This window comes from Hemicordylus capensis, chromosome 1 (genome assembly GCF_027244095.1).
Source record: "Hemicordylus capensis ecotype Gifberg chromosome 1, rHemCap1.1.pri, whole genome shotgun sequence".
Lineage (NCBI taxonomy): Eukaryota > Metazoa > Chordata > Lepidosauria > Squamata > Cordylidae > Hemicordylus > Hemicordylus capensis.
In genome coordinates, this window is record NC_069657.1 from 186,955,794 (window position 1) to 186,980,627 (window position 24,834).

At 45.5% G+C, this 24,834-nt stretch overlaps 1 protein-coding gene and 1 long non-coding RNA gene across 4 annotated transcripts in view; one reads left to right on the forward strand and one right to left on the reverse strand.

Annotated features, from left to right (window-relative positions):
• The window catches only part of LOC128329345 (uncharacterized), a 28,412-nt gene extending 11,419 nt beyond the window's left edge, over window positions 1-16,993 (reverse strand). Inside the window, exons 1-2 of one of the 3 annotated variants that reach the window (XR_008309626.1) lie at window positions 16,930-16,993; window positions 4,543-4,716 (exon numbers count right to left, since the gene is read on the reverse strand). This is a non-coding gene — a long non-coding RNA (uncharacterized LOC128329345). Of the gene's footprint in view, window positions 1-4,542; window positions 4,717-12,181; window positions 12,481-12,931; window positions 13,139-16,929 lie in introns of those variants that run through there. The other 2 variants (XR_008309628.1, XR_008309625.1) reach the window with 2 other exon arrangements.
• The window catches only part of TANC1 (tetratricopeptide repeat, ankyrin repeat and coiled-coil containing 1), a 225,385-nt gene continuing 208,012 nt past the window's right edge, over window positions 7,462-24,834 (forward strand). The window contains exon 1 of the mRNA XM_053260287.1: window positions 7,462-7,510. The gene's annotated coding sequence lies outside the window, so the exon portion shown is untranslated. The remainder of the gene's footprint in view (window positions 7,511-24,834) is intronic.

A 24,834-nucleotide genomic window follows, 5' to 3' on the forward strand; every position in this document is an offset into this window, starting at 1 on the left:
TATAGTCCTTCAGTGCCAAGTTAAAAATTGGCTACAAGGGACCTTCTGCATACTAAGCAGATGCTCTACCAGTGAGCTACAGTCCCACCCCCAAAACAAGTTACATAGGAAGCTGCAGTATACAAGACAGACCCTTAGTCCATCTAGCACAGTATTGTCTACACCAGGGATTCTCAGCATTGGGTCCCCAGATGTTATTGGACTTCAACTCCCATAATCCCCGACCAAAAGCCACTGGGACTGGGGATTATGGGAGTTGAAGTCCAATAACATCTGGGGACCCAATGTTGAGAATCCCTGTTCTACACAATACTGTGTAGTATTGTGTAGATGGGTAGTTCCCAGCCCTACCTGGAGATGCCAGAGATTGAACCTGAGACTTTCTGCATACAAAGCAGATGCTCTTCCACTGAGCTCGTCTGCACACTACTAAGGTATGAGAGGCCTGACCTCTCCATCTTTCCCTGCATATTATATCAAGGCTGAATAATCATTATTTTCTTAAGGTTAATAGGATGAGAATCAAAGGTAAGATAGATAATATTTATTATTGATTGATTGATTGTATTTCTATCCTGCCTGATATAGAAATCTTCAGGCAGTGTACGAGGTAAAACCTAATGTAAAAAACAATATGATTTATTTATTTTATTTAAAACAAACAAATATAAAACAGTTAAAATTCATAAATCATACACATTTGAAAAATCAAGTTTTGGGAACTTTTTCTTCTATTCCCTGGGACCCTAAAACACCAGGCTTATTATGCGGAGTACTATATTAGCATACATACTTCCCAAACATAAGCACTGCCTGTTACTAATAGTCTTCCTAGTATAGAAGGTTCTCTCTGCCAATGATGCATCACTGGAAGCATCCAGGAAATGGGCAGTCTTTAGTGATATGTTCTCTGACATTCAGCCTCAGTTTTTGGCAAAAGAAAAGAGATAATAGGATATATTAATGGATATTAATGCTGAGCCCATCCTGTCTAGCAGACATTGGCCATTAACTATGCATTTATGTAATCCTTTATTGACAATGGTTACAGCTATTAGCTGTTAACAATCTCCAATGGTGATGGGTGTAACGGGTTAATTTTTTCACTGTCTGAAAAACCGCTTCCCTTAAACAAAACAAAAACAGGCTGGCTGTAAATTGAACTCAATGCTCTCTCATTCCAATGTTTTGCAGAAAGGTAATGGCACAGCAGGGAAATGACTTGCCTAGCGAGCAAGAGGTTGCTGGTTCGAATCCCTGCTGGTATGTTTCCCAGACTATGGGAAATACCTATATCAGGCAGCAGCGATATAGGAAGGTTCTGAAAGGCATCATCTCAAACTGTGCAGGAGATGGCAATGGTAAACCCCTCCTGTATTCTACCAAACCAACCACAGGGCTCTGTGGTCGCCAGGAGTCGACACTGACTCGAGGGCACAACTTTACCTTTAAATAGTTATTCCCTATTCATTACTTGCACACATCTATAGTCTTGCTACATGTTGAGCCTGGATTCTGAAAAGGATGTCCATGTGCTCTGAAACTGCACACCTCGAATAATTATTAAGTAGCATAATCCAGCTTTGGCATGGTTAATCCTTTGTGTTATCAGATCAGAGGTGCAACAGTATCCAACTGCAGTGAGTCAAAGTTAATGAGGGAGGATAAGGTTTCAGAGTAAGGGAGATATATCTAAAATGTCTACTTTTTGTGATTTTAAAAATGTAACTTAATATGCATTAACTTATTAGTTTTGTGCCCCTTTTATTCCAAGTACCCAAATACACTGAGATGGGGTGGATTGGGGTGGGTGGGAATAAAGCAAAAGGTCAAGGGGAAGGAAGTGGTGGATGGTTCTAGGGCCAGTCTGCTATCTTGCATTGCTTAATTTCAGGAACTAACAGTATGACTGTAGATTTTATCAGAAAGTTCCAGATAAATTAGCCTGATCATATTTTGCAGAGGTTCCCCTCTTGAATAACAATGCACAGTCTCTGACTGCCAGTTCAAGCATATAATCATGCTGATGCAGACTATGCCTTGGATTTCCAGCCTCTAAGGCAGTGGTGGGCAAACATGGCACTCCAGCTGTTGCTGAACTACAACTCCCATCATCATCTGTTTATTGTGGCTAAAGATGATGGGAGTTGTCGTTTCGCCCACCCCTGCTCTAAGGCCTGATCTACACAAAACATGCAACAGAAGGGCGTGGTGTGTATTCTGAGGTTGTAGAGTAGATTGTACCAAATTAGAATGTGGGTTGTAGCACCAGTTTTTGAATGCTAAAAAAGAATTCCCTGCAAGTAAAAACTGCATATCATGGGGAGAAGTTTAGGCCAGCTCATCTTCTATTATGCTAGTGTCTGTTTGCAGGGAACTCATCACATAGGAGACATTCCAAAATGTGGTTCCCCCTCTTCCAGTGGTGTGTTCCATTCTACCACCTCAGAACTCTACTGCCACAGTCGTTCTTGTGCATGTGTGTAAACTAGCCTTTGAGTATCAATCTCTTGGAACTCTATGAAGTGCACACACACTTACTAATTTTACAGGAGGGCTCTATCTTAACTGTACCTCTAGCTTCCCCAGACTAAATATGTGCTATAACTATTTTGTGTATTTGTAAATCTATTAATCACTTTTAAAATTTGTTAGAAAACTCAGAGCTATGTACACACAATATTTAACAAGTTAAAACAATATTTTGAAATACATTATAAAACAGCAAATAAAGAACATCTATAATAAGAATGGCAGACAGGAGTTTAAAAAAATGGACCCTTGGTTTGTGGAAAAGTCTTTGGTTGGATTCAAACAAGTGTCAGTAGAACAAAGATCACAAAAGGAGTCATTCATGTGCTCGCTCGCTCTCTCTCTCTCTCAGACACACACACACATACCAGCCCCTTACATTCACCACCCCGCCCCAAAAGCTGTTCCTTAGGACCATAGGACCAGGGATTGCAGTGAGGAGAGGGAGCAAATTTTCTATCTGTGAGCTTCTTTCTTCTCATTTTTGTTTGCATCAAGTCCTTTGAACATGAAAATAAATACCTGACCAATGATAGCTAAGCATAAAGGCATAAAAAGCCTTCTTGGGCAGTAAATTCCACAATAAGGATGCCAAGACTGGAAATTCCCTGCCCATAAGTGACAGAGAGAAGGATCTCCCACTGATCTTAGTGGATGTCAAGGCAAAGGCCAGAGGCCCTCATTTTAGATCTTCAGGGACCAATCTGCATTTCCCATTTTCAAGCTGGAATACCCTTTTATTATCTGTGGTCAACTGAACTACAAGCAGTAAAAGAAGTGAATTAACCGCAATTATATGTTTCATGTCATGTTTCAGATATGTCCCTTAGTGCTGAGCAAATTATCCAACCTGCTTTGATTGTTGTAAATAATTTATAACTCTGCTGGTTCCAGCTTCTTTCACTAAAATGCTACAGGTGTGGAAGAAGGTATATCTGCCCAAAGTCTCCTTTATTCTAATTTTTTCGAGGTATTGGACATATTGGATTTTTCCATATAGAATCTTGCCATTATACTGCATTGCCAAAGATGGCAGGAGAAGGGTTAGAGGTATGGGCAGTAAGAGGCTAAGTACTGGAAATCTGTCCCACTCAGTCTTCAGGCTTCTGAAATGTCAGCAGTTGCTGCTACTAATAAATCAGAGTGCAGCTAAAAGGGGCCAGGCTGATTCATGGATTAATGCAGTGAGATTTCAGTTGTGCCTGGAAGTATTTAAAGAAAGTCAGTCTGTGACCCACCACCAGTAACTAGATCGTTATATAGGGGAACAAGGGAAAGATGGAATTAGTTGGCGCTAATCCACCACTCTTTGAACATGTTTTCAGAAGAATACTGCTACAGAAACGTACTTAATTTGTACAAAGCAGTCTTACAAAAATGGAGCTGAAGCTGGCTTTGGTGACTGGGTGGGCTGGAGGCAATTGAGTGGGTGAAACTGGAAAATGAACAAGTGGACGGGAGTAGGTAGGTGTTGCTCTAAGCCAGCCTTGGCTTTCCACCAGTTGCTGAACTACAACTCCCAATAAATTGTAGCTGGGGATGATGTAGTTCATCAACATGAACTACATGTTGCTCTAAGCACCACCCCCTCTGTGCAGGCAGCAGCAGGCCTTTGCTGTGTATTGATGCTTAGCCTGCTATCTGGTGTATGCCCCCTTTAAAAGATACAGTGGTCATCTAGGAAGTCTTGTGACACCTTAACAAGTTAATGGGTTTATTGAGGCATGGGAGAGTCCACCTAGGAGGCTGCCTTTTGGTGGTCTCAATTTAAGCAAGTGTCGTTAAATTAGAGAGCGGGGAAGCGGGAAGCTGTCCTCCCTGAGTTCTCTGTAAACTTACTAGTTTGCTCATTGTTTGTTCTATGCTCTTATGGGTCTGTGTTTTTTGGAGATGAAGACAATGTACCTCTAAAGTGGTACCTTTTAGTCTTTTTGCTGGACACTACAATAATAAAATACTGCATGTTCCAAAATGATTGTAGTGACTTCTCACATATTCCCACTCACTTACATTCCAACTTGGGGCCTGGATATTTAAAGGACCACTTTCTCCCATATGAACCTGCCTGAGTATGAAGAACTGCAACAAAGGTCCTTCTTTGGGTGTCCATATCCTCAGGGTTGAGGTGGTGCTGACTGGGAAGAGGGTCTTTCAGTGGTGTTCCCAACTTCTGGAATGTTCTGCCTGGACAAATGAGGGAGGTGCCTATATTAGCATAGAGTGTATGAACCACATGAAAACAATTTTATTCACAAAGGCTCTCAATTATTAACTTATGATCTGCTGCTTGTTATTTTTTACTGCTCCTGCTACTAATTTATTTTCTTATTTTTTGGTCTTCTGTCTTTTGGTGTTTTGATTATTTTATAACTGTAATACAATTTTAATATTATTTTTAGTCCTCTTCTTTTAAAAATCCTCTGTGCATTCAGTAAAACAGGGTTTCTCAATCTTGGGTTCCTGGATGGCGTTTGTGGCTGGGGTTGGTGGGAGTTGCAGTCCAGCAACATCTGGGAACCCAAGTTTGAGAACCCCTGCAGTAAATGAAGGGGAGGATCCAGTAAAATAATAATGCCTTCTGTCCACACCTTCTCTGCAGACACGCCCTCTGCCCAAGTCCCTAGCAAATGGGCATTAATCTTTAATAAGAAAGAGGCAGTACACACATACACCAAGGGAGTGATTACTATTATTATCCAGAACACTTGCTCTGATGGTGTACACTAGTACCACCATCCCTTTCTCATTAAAGCCAGATACATGGGCACCAGGGGTTGTGCCCAGCAGGCATGTTGGCATCAAAGGTGTGGCCAAAGCAGGCATGTTCCTGCTCTTCTCCCTCCACATTTCTGAATAGGGGGTGAGTAACCTAATGGCGCAGCGGGGACTAGCAAGCCAGAGGTTGCCAGTTCCAGTCCCTGCTGGTATGTTTCCCAGGCTATGGGAAAACACCTATATTGGGCAGCAGGGATACAGGAACATGCTGTAAGGCAACAGCATCTCATACTGCGCAGGAGATGGCAATGGTAAACCCCTCCTGTATTCTACCAAAGACAACCACAGGGCTCTGTGGGCGCCAGGAGTCGAAATTCACTTGATGGCACATTTTGCTTTACTTTACTGAGAAGAAGACAGTTTTGCAGAGGCGTAACTAGGGGGGGCAGGCAGGGCACGTGCCCTGGGCACCACTTGGTAGGGGGCGCCAAAAAGTGCCCCCGCCGATCCCCTTCCTTTCCCCCCCAAATTTTTGTTCTTGTGTGCATCGCAGCGCTGAGCGCAGCAGCAGTCTGCAAAGCAGTCCGCGTGTGTGGGTGGCGCCCCCCTCCCCCATGAGCGGTCCCGGCGCCAGCCCCATTGCTCAGCTCCGGCACTGGGCGCCATGGCGCGGGCGCCTAAAGTTTGGCAGCAAACTTGGCGACGGACCTCTTCGTCTTTCTTCCACCCCGCCACCAGTCGCACATCCGTGTGTCCTCCTCCCAGCTCGCCGCCTGCACGTGGACTTTGTCTTGCATGCATCGGCGACGAGGCAGGGTGGGAGTCGGAGTGGAGAGCGTTTGTGTTGCTGCCTGCTGCCTGGGGCTGTGTGTGCACACAAGGACGGAGGAAGGCCTGCCTCATCATAAAACCAGAGGACAAGGTGTGTGTGATCTCTTATAATATAATATAATATTTATTTGAAATTTGGAACTTGGGAGGAGGATGCGGGAGTCGCCGCTGCCGCCGCCGCCGCCACTCTGGCAGGAGAAGACTCACCGCCGCAGCCGTGCCAACCGGCGCCTGCAAGCTTCGGCCCTACGCAGCACTCGGCGGCGGCCAGGCAGGAGCGGGGGGCACGCTGCCTTCTTCGCCTTCTTCCTCCTCTTCTTCCTCCTCCGCGGCTGCTGCTTCTTCCTCGCCACCGCAGCCTCCCCCACCTGGGGTGCTTGTGCCCATTCAGAAGGTGCCTATTGTGCGGCTGCCGCTGCTGCTGCCATTGTTGCCTGGTGGGCTGCGGCTGCTGCGGGCGCCGCTCCTCTCCCCGGCGACAGCGCTCCCGCTGCAGCTGCTGATCCCCCTCCCTAAAAGCGCCACACAGCCGCTGCTCACTGCTTCCCCCCACCGCCTTCCTTGAGGAGCGTGGCCACCTGGCATATAAAGGGCGCGTGCTTTGGAGGAGGCTGCCGAGCGAGGCGCACGCAAAGGCACGGCCGGCGCACGCTGCTCTCATGCTCCCCGCGCAGTCAGGAACCCACCCCCCCGCCCCGTCCGCACCAGCAGCTCGCTCTGCTGCAAGGCGCCGAGAAGGAGAAGCGGCGGCGGTGAGGAGAGGTGCCAGTCCTTTTCTTCCGCTCCCTCGGCTTGCACTCTTGGCATCAAACATGTGTGTCAGTCAGATGTTGGGGGGGCGCTGGGGGGGCGCAATTTCAGTGCTTGCCCTAGGCGCCGTTTTCCCTAGTTACACCTCTGCAGTTTTGTAATCATTGTTCTTACAAATTTTAAAGCCATGCACTGCTTTGTGGGCTGCGAAGTCAAAGAAGAATGCATAAATATGTAAATAAATTATCTACACACGAGGAGATTTCAGTGCCATGTCATGAAGATGAGAATGCAGGAGAAAATCTCTGTGCTGTTGAAGTCAATGACATAGACCAGTGTTTCTCAACAGCCGGTCCGGGGACCGCTGCCGGTCCGCGGAGGCTTGAGTGCCGGTCCACGACTAGGAAGGCAGGGCTCCCCGAAGAATAGGCTTGTTTTTCAATCCCCAGTAAAAGCTTGCACTAAACATGCTGCCATCCCGGTCGGGTCCGGGTTGCCATCGCCCCCCTTACTCAACATTGTTGAGTAACACAGTTTCCGAGGCTCCTGGAACGTCAGTGGCCAATAGGGGTGGAGCAGGGGCGGGGCTTGTGCTGAGGCGGGAAGATGGCCCAGTGAGTGAGTGGAGGAATCTGGTGGTTGCTGGTCGCTTGAAGGTGCTCTGTGTGAGATCTTTGATGAGGTGAGCTGCTTAAACTTACTGGCTTAAAACTAAGTGAGGTGCCGAGGCGGGAAGATGGCGGTTGTTGGTGCAGTCCGTGTTTGCTTCGACCAACTGCGGTCCGGCACTGGGTGGGGGGGTATATTTAAGAGGACGGGAGGGTTTACTTACCCCTCCCGCCACTTTCCTGCTCTGGTGCCCGTAATTCGTAGTGTAATTGGGGCGGCAGGATATCTCCCTGCCGCCCCTTCCCCACTGCTCCTCGTGGGCTTTAATTTAAGAGGCTACATGTTTACTTAACCTTTTCCGATTCTTTTCATCGTGTGTGCATCATCACTTATCGGGGGGAAATCCCAGGTGCCCGATATTGTTGTGCGTGCGCGGAATCTCAAGACTTTCCCCTTCTTTCTCTGCAAAGGTGTTTGCTTGTTTTGCTGGGAAAGGAAGGTTGCACTGAAGAGGCGATTGCACATGCAAGGGCTGGCTTGCTGTGGCGGCCCCAAGCCAGAGGAAGCGCGAAGGGGGCGGGACTCAGCAGAAATGTCCACTCCAGTCCCTGCTGCTGTAGTAGCTGCGGCTGAGGCGGGGCTGGAGAGCGGGGGAAGGCGGGATGGATGGCTATTGCTAAGAGACGAGGAGGGGAGCCGGACTTGTTTGCCTTTAATACGGAGACTTTGAGGCTTAAGAAAAGGCGGGGAAAGGTGCTCCCCTCTCCTCCTGGCAGAAGAGCTCAGGGAGGTGGTGTGTGGCAGGAACCTGCATTTTGTCCAGCTTGCAAAGGGAGAGAAAGGGTGCCTTTTAAGAAGGTCCCTGGAGGAGGAGAGAGGGGAGGCAGCGGGCGTGTGTGGCGCTGTATAAAAGCGAGCCGGCAGCTGCGCGCACCCGGCAGTGCCGCCCCTTTGCTCGCATCAGGCGCCGCTTCTTAAAAGGCACCCTTTCTCTCCCTTTGCAAGCTGGACAAAATGCAGGTTCCTGCCACACACCACCTCCCTGAGCTCTTCTGCCAGGAGGAGAGGGGAGCACCTTTCCCCGCCTTTTCTTAAGCCTCAAAGTCTCCGTATTAAAGGCAAACAAGCCCGGCTCCCCTCCTCGTCTCTTAGCAATAGCCATCCATCCCGCCTTCCCCCGCTCTCCAGCCCCGCCTCAGCCGCAGCTACTACAGCAGTAGGGACTGGAGTGGACATTTCTGCTGAGTCCCGCCCCCTTCGCGCTTCCTCTGGCTTGGGGCCGCCACAGCAAGCCAGCCCTTGCATGTGCAATCGCCTCTTCAGTGCAACCTTCCCTTCCCAGCAAAACAAGCAAACACCTTTGCAGAGAAAGAAGGGGAAAGTCTTGAGATTCCGCGCACGCACAACAATATCGGGCACCTGGGATTTCCCCCCGATAAGTGATGATGCACACACGATGAAAAGAATCGGAAAAGGTTAAGTAAACATGTAGCAAGTAAACATGTAGTTTTAAAATTTTAATGTTCACATTAACTTAATTTCTTGTGTGCATTTTGATGAGTATGTAAATAGTATGTAAATAAAATACAGTTTATTGTTTAACAAATTTTATTTTATGATATTATTTTAATTGCAATGTTAGATGTCATATCTGTTAGATATATAACATAAAATTAAACTTGAAACCCCTTTACTAACTGCTGGTCCGGGAAACTGCACACAAAGAATGTAGCGGTCCTTGACACTCTGCAAAAATGATTTAGCGGTCCTTGAGTCCAAAAAGGTTGAGAAACACTGACATAGACTACAGTGAGGATAAAGAGTCATACTCAGTTATGTCTAGCTTGACCTGTTGATTGCATTCTGTATTGTTATGTACCACACAGTCCCCATTGCTTATTATAAAAATCTATCTATCTATCTATCTATCTATCTATCTATTAATCATGTTATATTATTATATATAAAAATAATGATTATGTTAAACATTGATATTTATTTGATTAAAATTAATTGTAATGCATTCGTTTGCCAAATACTGTATGATCTAGACATTCAGTCATAAAAATTAATGATTCTCTTTAGGTGATGTACGAGTTATACTAGAGATGTCTATATTTCTATACAGGCGGTACAGAAATATGATAGATAAATAAATACATTAGTAATTACTGTTTGTGTTACAAAATTACAATTTATTTTCGAGAAGTAATTTGATGTAGAAAGGGTGGTTCGGATCACTTTTAGTTAACACTGGAGCCTTATTTAAAACAAAACTGAATCCATTCATTACAGCAAAAGAGAGTCATCAATTTTGACTTTATTGCTATGATAACTCAGAGTCTAAACTCATACACATTTTTGCAAACTGAAAACAGATCTTAAACTTGCAAATTTCTGAAAATATTGTCCTTGCTTCATCAGTACAAAGTAAGACTTCATATATAAGTTGGAGGAGGAGTGTGCACTTATCCAGTTATTAACCCTAGTTTAGGGTTCTACCAGTGATAGTCAGTATGGATATTTTATTATTCTTTATTTAAAATATTTATACCTCGCCCCTTCAGTACGCTACTGCTTGGGGTGGCTCATGACATTAATAAAATAGATACAATGTAAAATAAAAGATTAATAAATTTAAATAAGTTAAAAGACTAGGCTAAAACTACATTTAAAATTACATTTTTATTAAAAAGTTTCAAATTAAAAAGTATTAATAACAAGCTAAAAACTGAGGATTATAACAACTAAAGAATGATAGTTTTTATATTTTATGATACAGGAAAGTATGATACCGGAAGTCTGTACAAACTGGCACCAATTTGTAACGTGACTTTCTGTGCAGTAGTCTGTCTGCCTTGTAATGAAATATGTGCACAGTTGCACAAGAGCACTCTTGCGCAATCTGAACAATGGTGCAAACACAGTTGTGCGGCTGGCCATTATTTCCAGTGGCTATTGATCATGCAGCTGCATTTGTGCAATGTTTCCCTGTCTGTGCAAGAGTGCTCTTTCAGAACTAGGGTTGCCAACTCTCCTGCCTGGCGTGGGATGTCTTGACTTATTGAGGGAAAATGCTCATCCCGATAGGGACTAATTTTCTCCCGCTTTTTGACTTCTTTTAACCTTTTTGTTTTGATTTGATTTTTCTTTTCTTTTTTACTTTTAGTGTGTGTGTGCACAGAAACCTGGAATCAGCCGGATAGGCTTCATTTGGCAGGAAGGCGGGTTGGGTAATGGAGTCTTTTGCTGGTGCTGCCTTCTCTCTAGTTTTGCCTGTTGCCAGTGAGTAGGGATGTGCACGGACCGGTTCGGAGGCCATTCTAAAGGCCTCCGGACTGGTCCGGACACTGGGTGGTTCGGTTCGGGAAGATGGGGTGGGGGGTTCCAATAAGGACGGGGGGGGGGCTTTACTTACCCCTCCCAACAACCTCGCCGTATTTCCTAGAGCAATCGGGCAGCAAGATACCTCCCTGCCGCCCGCTTCAATCCCCACTTGGCTGTGGCTCCTCCTGAAGTATTCGGAAAGCCGAGTATTCAAAAGCTGAGCAGGCAAAGGGGCGGCAGGGAGTTATCCTGCCGCCCCTTTGCAATGCGGCACTGGGGAGAAGGGGGCGGCAGGGGTCTTGAAGGGGGCGGCCACCAGCCGAGCGGGGTTTTGAAGGGGGCGGCAGAAAGGTATCCTGCCACCCGATTCCGAATACTTCAGGAGGAGCAACAGCCAAGCGGGGATTGAAGCGGGCGGCAGGGAGGTATCCTGCAGCCCGATTGCTCTAGGAAATACGGCGCAGTTGTTGGGAGGGGTAAGTAAAGCCCCCCCATCCTTATTGGAACCCCCCACCCTAGTGCCAGACCGCAGCTCCACAATTCCGTGCACACCCCTACCAGTGAGCACCCCCAGCCCCTGAGCCCCCGACAGACAGACTTAACATAGTTTAACTGAGAAGCGGGAGAGCTCTCACCCAGGGACGTAGCTGGGGGAGAGGGGGCCTGTGTTCACCCCTCTCTCTGGCGGCCCCCCAGAGTGAGGAAGATAATGAAGGAAATAGGGAGGGATGGAGCTGGAGGGCCCTCAGGAGCTGGGGGCCTGTGTTCTTTGAACCCTTTCACTCAATTATAGCTACGCCCCTGCTCTCACTGCCATCCCACTCCACTTGCCATGCAGCAGCAGCCGCCGTGGTGGTGGTGGTGAGTGACCACCACCAGTTAAGCGCACCCAGCGGCGGCTACCACCTGGGGCCAAGACAAGCCCTGCCCCTAGTTCCCCCCTCCAGCATCCCGATTCCAGCCAACACAATGTGGGCAACCCTACTCTCTCCAAGTTCTGCTATAAGGCAGTCAGAACATTGTGCAGTATGTCAGCCACTGTTCCTTATGAGGTAAATATTTGACCCAAGAGTCACCCCCTAATCTCCCAGCAGTTGCTTATAAGCCTAGAAGTTATGGAGATGCCACAGCTTTTGTGAGATGTTTAAATAGATGAACCATCTGTTATTTATGAGGGTAAATATATCAGCATGGAATCTTGGAGATGATAATGCAGAAGTTCTACAGTTTAGCAACAATCATTTTAACTACCTTCCATAGTGCCTAGGATATCTAAAACCCATCTAAGAAACATCAGCCTGTGTGTTACATTCTTCTTCTGGATAGACTTTCCAAAAAATCTAAAAACATACCATGGCCACATGTGCTTAGGCCACAACAGCAGCTAATTGTAAATTAGCAGTAAAAAGTACAATACCTTAGGCAATTTTCCCAAGGCATAGTTGTCTGCTTTAACAAAGTTGTTTATTGTGCTGTTAGTTTTCCTTAAGATCAGTGTTTCAGTTTCTTGTAACTTTGCAGAACATCAAGGATTATTGGGATTATTGTTTACATCTGTGGATCTTTCTGGAAGGGAAGACTGAAATTTTCTGGTAATCAAAATCATTTGTTTCTGCTGAATCTGTATAGAGATGCTGGAAAACTTAGACGGAACTACAGATACTAGCTGACATCCTGACTAAATTACTCAAGAGTACTATTCAGAAGTTATTCTGAAGGGCTACTACATTTCAGTAGGACTTCCTCTAGTAAATTAATCAGGATATCAGCAATTAATTTTAAAGTACAGTATTTGTCTTTTATTTGTGCATTCCCCATCTTTTTTTTTACATTTCCAAATAAATAATCCCTAGGAGCGCCTAAAGCCAGTTAATGGTTCCTTTTAGCATTTCTTCAGTACCAACAAGTTATGCTAGTATAGGGTAGTGAGTGACTAAGAGACTGACCTACAGATCATCTCTTGTTTGAAATTCCCCTCACCATGACCTTAATGACTTAATTGGTCATCATAGGCCACTCTCAGTCTCAAGTCCCTATTTACAACGTGGGGATAATACTACTGACCTACCTTAATTTTGTTATTAATAATCTTTATATACTGCTGTTGCTTCTTGTCCTCTCACACCCATGTTTACCTGATGCCTCAGCTTAGTGGGGAGGGGGTTACCTCAGTTTCCAGTTCCTCCTCCGGCTGGTCAGGAAGTTAGTGAGCCTTGTCCCTCCCTGGCGGACCATGTTTGTCCTGTATGTAGTACTTCACCATTCTCATAACTGGTGCTCTGCTTCCTAAATAGCCCCCTGCAATCCTTTAGCCTTTGCCCTTCTGCAGGCGCAGAGCCAGCCGAATGGCAGCCTGTGTCCAGCCCCGCTCAGCGGCCCCTCTAGTTATGCCCCGTGTGTGATGTCATGAGCACGGGGGCGTGTCTTGGGCTCTGGAAGAGCCCCGAGCGAACTCCCCCACCCCCACCCTCACCCAGGCTCTGGAGAGCCCTGAGCAAGCTCTCCCCTGTCCTTTTCAGGCAGCACTTGCTGCTTGACAGCCTGTATTTCTCTTTCTCTCCCTTGCTTCACATACAGAGGGGGCTTGGCCCAGGCTTGGGATAGCCCAAACGATCTCTCCCCTTGTCATTTGAGGCAGCGCTTGCTGCCTGACAGCATGTATTTCCCTTTCTCTCCCTCCAGCAAGGAAGAGCAAGATAAATGCATGCTATCAGGCAGCAAGTGCTGCCTGAAAAGGACAGGGGAGAGCTTGCTTGAGGCTCTCTGGATCCAAGGTGTGGGCAGAGGGAGCCCAAGCCCCCCCCTTGCAGGCTTTGGTGGCCTTTTTCATTGGCGGCCCGGGTTCTTTGAACCCGTTTGCACAATGGTGGCTCCTCCCCTGCCCTTCTGTCATCAGCGCTAGTCTCTGTCCTTCTAGTCCTCCCCTGCTTTTGCTCCACAGTGGCAAGTGGGTGTCATGCCCTGTTCCAGCCTGTGCCCCCCAGCAAATTGGTGAAGGACAAGCTGAAGCCTGCTTGGTCACATCACAACTGGTCAGTGGTGCACAAGCCTGGTCCCACCCAACTGCACAGCTGATCACCAGCATGTAGGCCTGGCCCTTCCCAGCCATCACACAGCTGATTGGCAGCATGAAGGCCTGGGCCCACCCAGTGGAGCCCGCATCGATAGTCAGTAGCCTCACTGAGTCCTGCTTCACCCTCTTGTCTAGCTCTTCTCCAATCCTGGCAGCTCTTTCTTGGTTGCCTCTGGGGTGTATACATTGGAACTTGGACAACTACTTTTCAGCAAACAAGTTCTCAATGTGGTTTACATAGCAAAAGAAAATAGAAGATTGTTCCTTGTACTCAAAATGGCTGACAATGTAAACAAATACACAAAGGAGACCCCAGCAACAGACACTGGGAAAGACAGTATGCTGGGGTTGTGGTGTTTGTTGGTTAATCCATTCCTTGATCCAGGCCAGCTTTTGAATGGGGCTTTAGTTACTTGTATTCCTGTCCTGGAGTAGAGGCGAGGCTAACAAACAACCTGCAGCAAGAGCACTGAAGAGCATGTATTATGTACAGACTTGCCTCTCTGTACATAATATCTATTTCATTAAACTGTTAATATTCCTAATTCAACTCCACTGCATTGTCCTTGCATACCACAACTCTTTCCTTACCACAACTATTTCCTTTGGATTAGTGGTTAGAGTGTTGGACTAGGACTGGGAAGACCCGAGTTCGAATCCCCATTCAACCATTAAACCTGGTGACTCTGGGCCATTCATGTATTTCTCAGCCTAACCTACCTCACAGGGTTGTTGTGAGGATAAAAATAACCATGTACACTGCTCTGGGCTCTTCAGAGGAAGAGTGGGATATGTGTATATAAATAAATAAATAATATAGGGATGAATAGGAATAATTGCTCTCTCACAAAATATAAGAGCCACCATTTTAAAAGATGCTTCAGTTAGCAAGGATCCAGTGAGTAATCTAACTTTGCCCAGTTAGCAGTTGTTAGAGGGATTACTGAACTTGTTGATGTTAAATAACAACAGCTGACATGATTAAGAAAATTACTTTAAGTAGTCCAATTGAAATTAAAATGACAAGTTAAGCGATGTTAATTTCAATGGGACTGCTTAGAGTAATTTTCCTCTTCGTGTCAGCTAATAATATTTCGTGGAGAGAGTGCAGTACTAACTCCTCCAGGTTTCCCTGGGCTGTCAGACAAGATACCTTTCATAGGTCTCCTTAAGCTCTCATGTGTGGGTCCCCACGCCTCCTGCGGGCCTAGCATCAACTGAGGGCAAGCAAGCATGGGGCAGTGGCTTCTGCTCTTCGTTCTCATCCCTGGTTGCATGCTGGCGAGTCCTCAGTGAAGGAGAGGGCAAATAAGCACATGAGTAGCAGCCAAGAAGGCTTGTTGCTCTGCTGTTGCTGCTTGTTGCTCTGCTCTCTCCCTTACCAGTCCAGCCCCCACAGCAGCAGCAGTGGCAGCGGAAGTTGTTGTAGGAGGAAGAGAAGCAGTGGATCCTCTTGGGCTTTGGGGCTGTTTCCCAAGAGCGTGCAGTGGATGCTACATGAAAGTTGCTGGGGCTGGATACGGTAGATCGGTATTACAGATGCCAACCAGCTGCTTCTGCCCCTCCCCCATGGCAGAGGGCAAATAAGTAAGTACAGAGGAAAAGAGGCACCAATAGGGGGCAACAGACGCCTGGCTATGCTCACTGCTGATGCCTGGCATGAGAGAGTATGTAGATCTACTCTAAGAAGAAAGTTCTGCACTATCCAAGAAAACTGGACATGCTGCCTACAGCTTTGCGGCCTTGGTGTATGCTGCTACAGTTCTGGGCATAAAATATTGTCCTAGCCTATTTCCAGTGAGAATAAAGTCTTAAATCATTCTGTTTTACATGCATACAGGTATCTGTATACCTGTACATGTTTTGGGGTGAATTACTATACATGCATTCATTTAAAAATTGAACCTGAGTACGGGACCCCTTAAATTTAGGGTACAGATAGGAAGTGTACTACTGTATGTGTGTTCAACATGATGTGTGAATAACTGTGAGTACATACAAATCTGTTTGTGCATACACAGTGCTGAGACTCTGAAGCCTTCCATCACATTAAGGTTCCACCCCAGGGCTGTTTGGAGTCCTAAGGCAAAGTCGGGGCTGCCCAGAAGGGGCTAGCAGTGCCTCCCCGACTCGATGGTACACTTTACTTTACAATGGGGAAACAGCAACTGTTCAAGCTGAGCAGCCCCAATACTCCTTGGGACTCCACAACAGCACCAGGGCAGAGTATTAGAACCAGGGGCGTAGCAAGGTTGGAATGGGCCCAGAGACGAGATTTTAAAATGCCCCCCCCCCACTCAAAGTCCAGGGCCTCCGCACACCCCAAGCCCCCAAGGATTTAAGTCTGATATTCCAAAATAAGTATGCTGCCTGGAAATACATTTCACTGAATACACACACACGTCACAATATATAGTGATATACATTGAGTACTATACATTTGTATTACTTTTAATGCCTAGAACACATTAGAAAGATGAATCATTAAAATGGCCCCCTCGCTGCAGATTAGCAAAGGAGACTTTCAACCATGCAGGGTGAACCTATGTTTGTTTTCTCAGAATTCTGAACAAATTCAGTCAAGTTCGATTCCAGGAGGTTTTTCACAGGCGGCTTTTAAAGCCCTTTAACACACATCTCCTCTGGAATGGAGGTGCTGCATTCACATGTTGGCCAGATTTACCCTGAAGTCCCTGCAAGTTATTGGGGAGCAGTTCACACACAAGAAAAATAAAATAAAATAAAAGCACAAGACATGCTTCACAGTTCTCACTCAGACCTTCTGGGTTGCAAAACAACTTGAACATAAGTGCATTTATAAATGAATGAATGAATGAATAAAATAAATATAATACTGTTTCTTCCAGAAGTCTTTGTAATTTTTTGCCATGAAACAAGCCACTTATAGGACTTTTAAGATAGTTTTTTTTAAGCCAGCAAATTTTCCAAGCTGTTTAAATATTAAATATTAAATATTAAATATTCAGAGACTTCTCAGTCCCTCCCCCCACCCTATCAAAGCCCTATGGCAAGCAGATGCCTATATATCCGGGGCGGGGGGAGGTAACCACAAAAAGGAGTTCACACTCTACCTGGCAGCATGGGGTCTTCTGCTGCAGAGACCAGTGGTGGCCACTCTGGCTGCCTCCTCCTTCCTGGCTGGCTTGGGCCCTACTGGAGTTCAGGCTTCACAGAGGCCTACACGAGGCCTCCGTGGAAGCCCCGCCCACCCGCCGATCAGCTGAGAGGCGGGAGAAAAGGAGCTCCTTGCAGCTTGTCTGCTGCTCCATTGCCGGCCAGGAGAACAAGCTGGAGAGACGGCGAACAGGGCAAGTGGCTGAGGGGCTATGGGGCTGGGCAGGGGGCAATGGGGAGTCACGTGAGGTGCCTCTGGGGGGCCCCTCCAGGCAGTGGGGCCCCCAGACAACTGTCTCCCCTTGCCCTATCGTTGTTACGCGCCTGATTAGAACAACAGAAGGCTGTGCATCATGTCAGCCATTACATGTGCATTGGGCTAAAAATCCTTACATCCTAAGCTATATGGATGTTATACTATGAAAATAAAGTTGTGATGATATTGTTAACGTATTTATATCGAATCTATCTTGTTGACAGGCATATCAGAAATTCCAGGTTGTGGACAATGTGCACATACTAGAACAGTGTGGCCAATGTTAAGCTTGGAACAGGTACCATCATATAAGAACTAATTCGTTATGGGACTCCCCTGCCCCCATTACGTTATCTTCCTGTACTGTATGGACATAACACCTTTTGTTAAATATGTGCAGGTAACAAAAAATAGCCAGTCACCATTACTATTGTAAAATGTTCATCCAAGGCAAATGTGTAGTGATACAGAAACATTTCCCAATCAATGGCTTACATCCAGACTGGTGTTGCAGTAATGTAATACTGTTGTACTAGCACAAGGACATTGTGCAAAGAAGCCTTTGTGCTAGTGGAATATGTTGATTAGTTTTACAATGTCTTACCACACATGGCATGACAGTTTGCGCAGCCTTGTAATGCAACCTTGTATATGTCTGAGAAGGTCTTCTACTAGTGGTTGCGCAACATCATGAAGCACCACATCAATGTGCAGTTCCACAAACTTATTATAGAAAATATGCACAACTTCTCTCATTGCACCTAGTGCAACACTGGTCTGGATATCAGACAGTATATGAAAGCACATTCTGATTAGTGGAATTGGCCACTAGATGTAGTAGACGGAAACAGTGTTCTCTCTAATTTTTTTCATCTGTGTGCGGAATAAGTTTTGTTCTGGGCGGTAGTACCAAGGCAGTGTGTGCGCAAATACATTCAGAGTGGGGCCTTCCTGATTAAACCTGAGTGATATCAAAAAATGTGTGAGCACGTGCACATAAGAACAGCCCTGCTGGATCAGGCCCAAGGCCCATCTAGTCCAGCATCTCGTTTCACACAGTGGCCCACCAGATGCCGCTGGAAGCCTACAGGTAGGAGTTGAGGGCATGCCCTCTCTCCTGCTGTTACTCCCCTGCAACTGGTACTCAGAGGCATCCTGCCTTTGAGGCTGGAGGTGGCCTATAGCCCTCCGACTAGTAGCTGTTGATAGACGTGTCCTCCATGAAATTATCCATACCCCTCTTAAAGCCATCCAGGTTGTTAGCTGTCACCACAGCTTGTGGCAGAGAATTCCACAAGTTGATTATGCATTGTGTGGAAAAGTACTTCCGTTTGTCAGTCCTAAATTTCCTGGTAATCAATTTCATTGGATGACCCCTGGTTCTAGTGTCATGTGAGAGGGAGAAGAATTTCTCTCTATCCACTTTTTCCACACCATGCACGATTTTATAGGCCTCTATCATGTCTCCCCGCAGTCATCTTTTTTCTAAACTCAATAGCCCCAGGTATTGTAGCCTTGCCTCATAAGAAAGGTGTCCTAGACCTGGTCATCTTGGTTGCCCTCTTCTGCACCTTTTCCAGTTCTACAATGTCCTTTTTTAGATGTGGTGACCAGAATTGTACACAGTACTCCAGGTGTGGCTGCACCATCGTTTTGTGTAAGGGCATTATAATATTAGCAGTTTTATTTTCAATTCCCTTCCTAATGATTCCTAGCATAGAATTGGCCTTTTTCACAGCTGCCGCACATTGATTCGACACTTTCAACAAGCTGTCCACCACGACCCCAAGATCCCTCTCCTGATCAGTGACCAACAGCTCAGATCCCATCAACGTATACTTGAAGTTGGGGGTTTTCATCCCAATGTGCATCACTTTACAATTGCCAACATTGAATCACATTTGCCATTTTGTTGCCCACTCCCCCAGTTTGGAGAGATCCTTTTGGAGCTCTTCACAATCCGTTTTGGATTTCACTACCCAAAAGAGTTTGGTATCATCTGCAAATTTGGCCTCTTTGCTGCTTACCCCTACTTCTAGATCATTTATGAATAACTGCCAAAAGTTTGGTGTGGTATACAAATTTGATAAATTAATAAACAAATAAATAAAAGAGCAATGGTCCTAGTACAGATCCCTGGAGGATCCCACTTCCTCTCTCCATTGTGAAAACTCTTCATTTATCCCTACCCTCTGATTCCTGTTAGCAAGAAACTGTAACCAATTAGCAATCCACACATGTACTTGTCCCCTTATCCCATGACTGCTAAGTTTCCTCAGGAGACTTTGATGAGGAACTTTGTGGAAAGCTTTTTGGAAGTCCAGGTATACTATGTCAACTGGATCACCTTGATCCACACACTTATTGACACTCTAAAAGAACCCCAAAAGGTTTTTGAGGCAAGATTTACCTTTGCAGAAGCCATGCTGGTTCTTTCCCAGCAGGGCCTGTTGTTCTATGTGCTTTACAATTTTATCCTTGAGGATGCTTTCCATCAATTTGCCTGGAACGGACGTTAAGCTGACCGGCCTGTGATTTCCCAGATCGCCCCTGGATCCCTTTTTGAAAATCAGTGTTACATTTGCTACTTTCCAGTCCTCTGGTACAGAGCCTGATTGCAGGGATAAGTTATATATTTTTGCAAGGAGGTCAGCAATTACACATTTTTGTTCTTTGAGGACTCTTGGATGGATGCCATCCAGCCCTGGCGGTTTGCTAGTTTTCAGTTTTTCCAGACAGTTTAGAACATCATCTCTTGTCACTTCTATCTGACTCCGTTCTTTAGCCTCCATTCCCAAAAAGCCTGGTTCAGGAACAGGTATATGCTCAGTATCCTCTGCCATGAAGACAGACACAAAGAACTAATTTAGCTTCTCTGCAACCTCCATTTCCTCCTTAATAATCCCTTTCACTCCCTCATTATCTAATGGTCCAACCGCCTCCCTGGCAGGTTTCCTGTATCTGATGTATTTAAAGGAGTTTTTGTTATTCCTCTTGATGCTTTTAACTAAATGTTCGTCAAACTCTCTTTTCGCCCCACTTATTGTAACCTTGCATTTCTTTTGCCAGAATTTGTGTTCCTTTCTGTTTTCTTCATTTGTGCAGGCCTTCCAATTTTGGAAGGAAGTCTTCTTTCCTTTTATGGCTTCCTTGATGTTACCTGTTAGCCATGCTGGCATCCTCCTGGACTTAGTGGTACCTTTGCTCCTTTTGGGTATACAATCTAACTGGGTTTCTAGTATTGTGGTTTTGAGTAAACTCCGTGCATTCTGGAGCAAAGTGACTCTCCTGATTTTTCCCTTTCAGCTTACTTTTCACCATACTCCTCATTTTGGAGAAGTTTCCTCTTCTGAAATTCAAAGTGTCTATGTTAGATTTTTTTGGTGATTCTCTCCACACATGTATGCTGAATTTGATGGCACTGTGGTCACTGTTCCCTAAAGGGTTGATGACACTGACATCATGCACCATGTCCTGGTTGCCACTCAGGATTAAGTCCAAGGTCGCTTTCTCTCTGGTTGGTTTCAAGACCAACTGTTCTAGGGCACTGTCATACAGCGTATCTAGAAATGTGACCTCTTTGTCATTACCTGACTGTGAATTCACCCATTCTAGGTGTGGGTAATTGAAGTCACTGATTATTACTGCCCTGCCTCTCCTTGACACCTCCCTGATTTCCATCCCCAGTAGCACATTTCTTTTCAGGCCTTGTATTGTCACCCACAGGGTTTCTGTGGAGGACTCTGGTCCACCTAGGTTTTCTACCTTGTTAGATTCTATCCCTTCTTTAACATACAGTGCTATTCCACCTCCAAGGTTCTCCTCCTTTCTATAGAGTTTATATCCAGGGATAACCGTGTCCCACTTGTTCTCACTGTTCCACCATGTTTCTGTTATGCCCACTATATCTATTTCTGTGTTAGCAACCAAGCACTCCAGCTCACCCATCTTGGCTCGGAGGCTTCTGGCATTCACTTATAAGCACCTATACGCAGAATTTCTCGCCTGATATATGCTATCTTTCTTTTGACTCTTTGACCAGCTGGCACAGCCTTCTGTCTGCTCTTTATGTGGTTCTGCTCTCTCCCCTTCTGTTTTATCTGAATCTTTTGCACCCTTGCACTTTAAAGGATGGCATTTGCCGAACTGGATACTGCCCAGATACTGTCGGCTATTCCCCAGGCATCATTTTAAAAGCTGCTCTGCAACCTTCTTGATTTTAAGCACCAGCAGTCTGGTTCCATCTTGGTTCAAGTGCAGCCTGTCCCTTTTGCACAGGTCTTGCTTTCCCCAAAATGTATCCCAGTGCCTAACAAATTTAAACCTCTCCTCCTGGCATCAAAGTCTCATCCATGCATTGAAATCCCTCAGCTCTGCCAGTCTCACTGTACCTGCATGTGGAACAGGTAGTATTCCTGTGAATGCTACTGTGTGGGTCCTGGACTTCAAAACGCTACCTATCAGCCTACATTTGGCTTCCAGGACTTCCTGACTACATTTCCCCACATCATTGGTGCCGACATGCACCACGACAGCTGTCTCCTCCCCAGCACTGCCTAAGAGCCTGTCTAGACACTGTGTGATGTCCACAACCTTCACACCAGACAGGCAAGTCACTGTGCAATCAACATGTGGGTCACAAACCCATCTCTCTCTAATGAGCGAATTGCCCACTACAAGGAGGTCTTCGAGGGAACACTGGACGGAACCCTCTCTCTCTTCCTCTTTTTGTGATAAGTATTTAGGGCTACATTTTAAGGCTAGAGATTAAACTATATGCAGAATTTGCACATTCAGCCATTTTCAGACCATAGTCTTGATCTGTATTCAGTCATGGACTATTACACTTGCATAAGCCAAGTAGTGACACTTAATTTCTTTCATTTTTCCAGCCAAAGTTTACTACCTATCACTTGCTGCTTTTTTGACTCACTGAAACTAAAATAAATAAATAAATGCCATCCTACCTTCCATTTTACCTATCCATCCTACCTTCCATTTTAAAAATGATAAAAATATAATAAATAATGGATACTAATTTGCAATTGATCCATGAAAATGAAAGACAGTGATGCGCCTTATAGATCTATACTTTCTTTAAAACTAATAAACCTAAGTTGATTTAGCCTTTTGAATTAATGGCCATGTTGTAAGCTGCATTATCATATATCCACTCAATTTTGTTCTGGGTTTTGTTTTTTGTTTTAAAGTTCTAATCCATCTGTCTCTCCTAAGTAATCACCTATTGAGTTTGGTTCATAATGGGCTTTTAAAAATAGAGACAAGTAAGAAACTAGGACATAGGCAAGCTGTGGAACCAATACTTGCAGCATAATATGGGGTTTTATTTGATACTAGCTGGCCTGTGCGCAGAACATCTGTGCCTCTAGTTCTCCCTCCACCTTCCTGGCTCCCCCCACCCCATTATCAGACCCCCTGGCCACCGCCGCCAGTTTCTCTCCCGCTGCTACCGTGTTCTCCTCCTTGCCGTTTTCTCTCCCCCCACCCCACTGCCTTTTTCTCCCCCCGGCCACCATCAACATTTTCTTTCCCTTGCCACCTCCGCCATTTTCTCTGTCCGCCACCACTTTCCTCTCCCCCTCCCAGCAGCTGCTTGCAAATTCTCATGCCACACGTGGGATTAGCGACAGGTATGTCTTAGATAATTATATATATAGATTATTTCTTCAAATGCCTCCCAGAAGACCAGCATTAATGCAGAATTTGCCACCAGGCTTTTCTCTGAAGCATCATCCACTGGTACAGAAGAAGCCATATGCAGAACTCAGGGTCTTGGTAAATTTAACATGGCTAACACATTTTTCACATTCACATTATATATTTCACACACACACACACACACACACACACACACACACACACACACACAGGGCAACACGAATGGAAAGCAGAGAAAGGAAAGCAAAAAGAGAAAGTAGGAAAACACAAGTTAAACATCATTGAAAATTACAGTCCCTGACTTTTGTTGTTAAGAATGCATTTCTCTTGACCACTCACTTCCTATGAGATAGTCATATGATAGGAACCACTTGCTGAGAGCACATGCACAGATCTGAAACAATTCCTCTTTCCCCTAAGAATAATTCCTAGCTTCTTAGAGCATTGCTACAACTGAATTAAACAGCTTGATATTGTGATGATGATGATGATAATAATAATCTGCTTCTTCACAAATTACATTTTTCTTCACAGTGTAGTGAAAACCATTCACAAAATGTAGACTATCCCCAAGATATTTGGTACCACAAGTAAACTGAAAATTATTCCACCCTGAAGTTTCTGGGCTGCCGGGACCAGAAGCTTACAAATGCTGCTGCCTCTTTATCTCTTCCACTATATAGAGTCCTGAGTGTGTGTGTGTGTGTGTGTGTGTGTGTGTGTGTGTGTGTGTGTGTGTTGCAGCCCCAGCATCATGCCTATTCATCAGAAATGTAGGATTCTCTCAGGGCAGCTTCTTCTCATATTTATTTCAAGCTCTACAAGAAGTTTGAGAGGAAGTTATCTTTCTCTCTTCTCCCCACACGCCTTGCAAAGCTTGCAAGGGTATGATTGGTCCTGAAGAGCGGATCCATTGATAGCTCTGGAGCAGCCTCTTGCCACCCTGCTGGCACCACAATAATCTACTACCTGAGGTGACCACCTTACCTCGCCTCATGAAAGAACTGGCCCTGGATGTTCTCTCCAGCTCATGGCAGGTGAAAGCCCCAGAAGAACATGCAAAGCTGGCAGACCATTGGTCCATCTTCCTCAGTATTGTCCATACTGACTGGCAGCAGCTTTCTGTGGTTTCAGAAAGGGTTCTTTCTCAGCCCTAGCTGGAGATACCAGGGACTTAATCTTCTGCACACAAAGCATGTGGTCTACCACCAAACTGCAGTCCCTCCAGATTAAAAATGTGGTAACTAGAACAACTGCCTGGAGAGAACCAAAGTCCTGGAAACCATGCGGCTGCTCATTAATGCCTCGTCCATCTCCTGCTGTCTGTCGAACTACTCAGCTGCCTGCTTCATGATAACTTGGGAGTAGGGAAGCTACTAGAAGATTCGGGGAGGCTAGCAGCCAAAGACTATTGCATTCTCACTCATGCAAAGTGGTTTCAATTCCTCTGTGACACTGCTGCTGAACTCTTGGACCCGGAAATCTGTAGCAGCAAGGCCCACTGCACCCCCTCCCCCAATGTAATGGTGGTAGAGAGGGTCCTGATTGTCTGTGCAAATGAGGCTTCCCAAATGTTGGGCTTCTAAATACAGGCTGAATCAAAATAGGTACTTGTGTGATTTTCACATGTGATAGCATATAGAGTTTGTACATAGTTCCCCCCCCGCCACTACATTTATATAAGAAAATATGATATGTGCTGACTTGAGCCGAGTTCTATGCTATTTACATGCATAGAAAGCATGCTAGATGTTTAACGTGAACACTTACCTACTGCAGAGGTTAGAAGTCTTATTCTTCAAAACTATTCTAACTATCCATGTGGCATATAGGAAACAACCTAAAAAGGTATAAAGTTTTCTCTAGATGTTTTGGGAGGGCTGATTCCAGATGATTGTTTTAAATAGTCTGCGGTCTTATCCCCCTC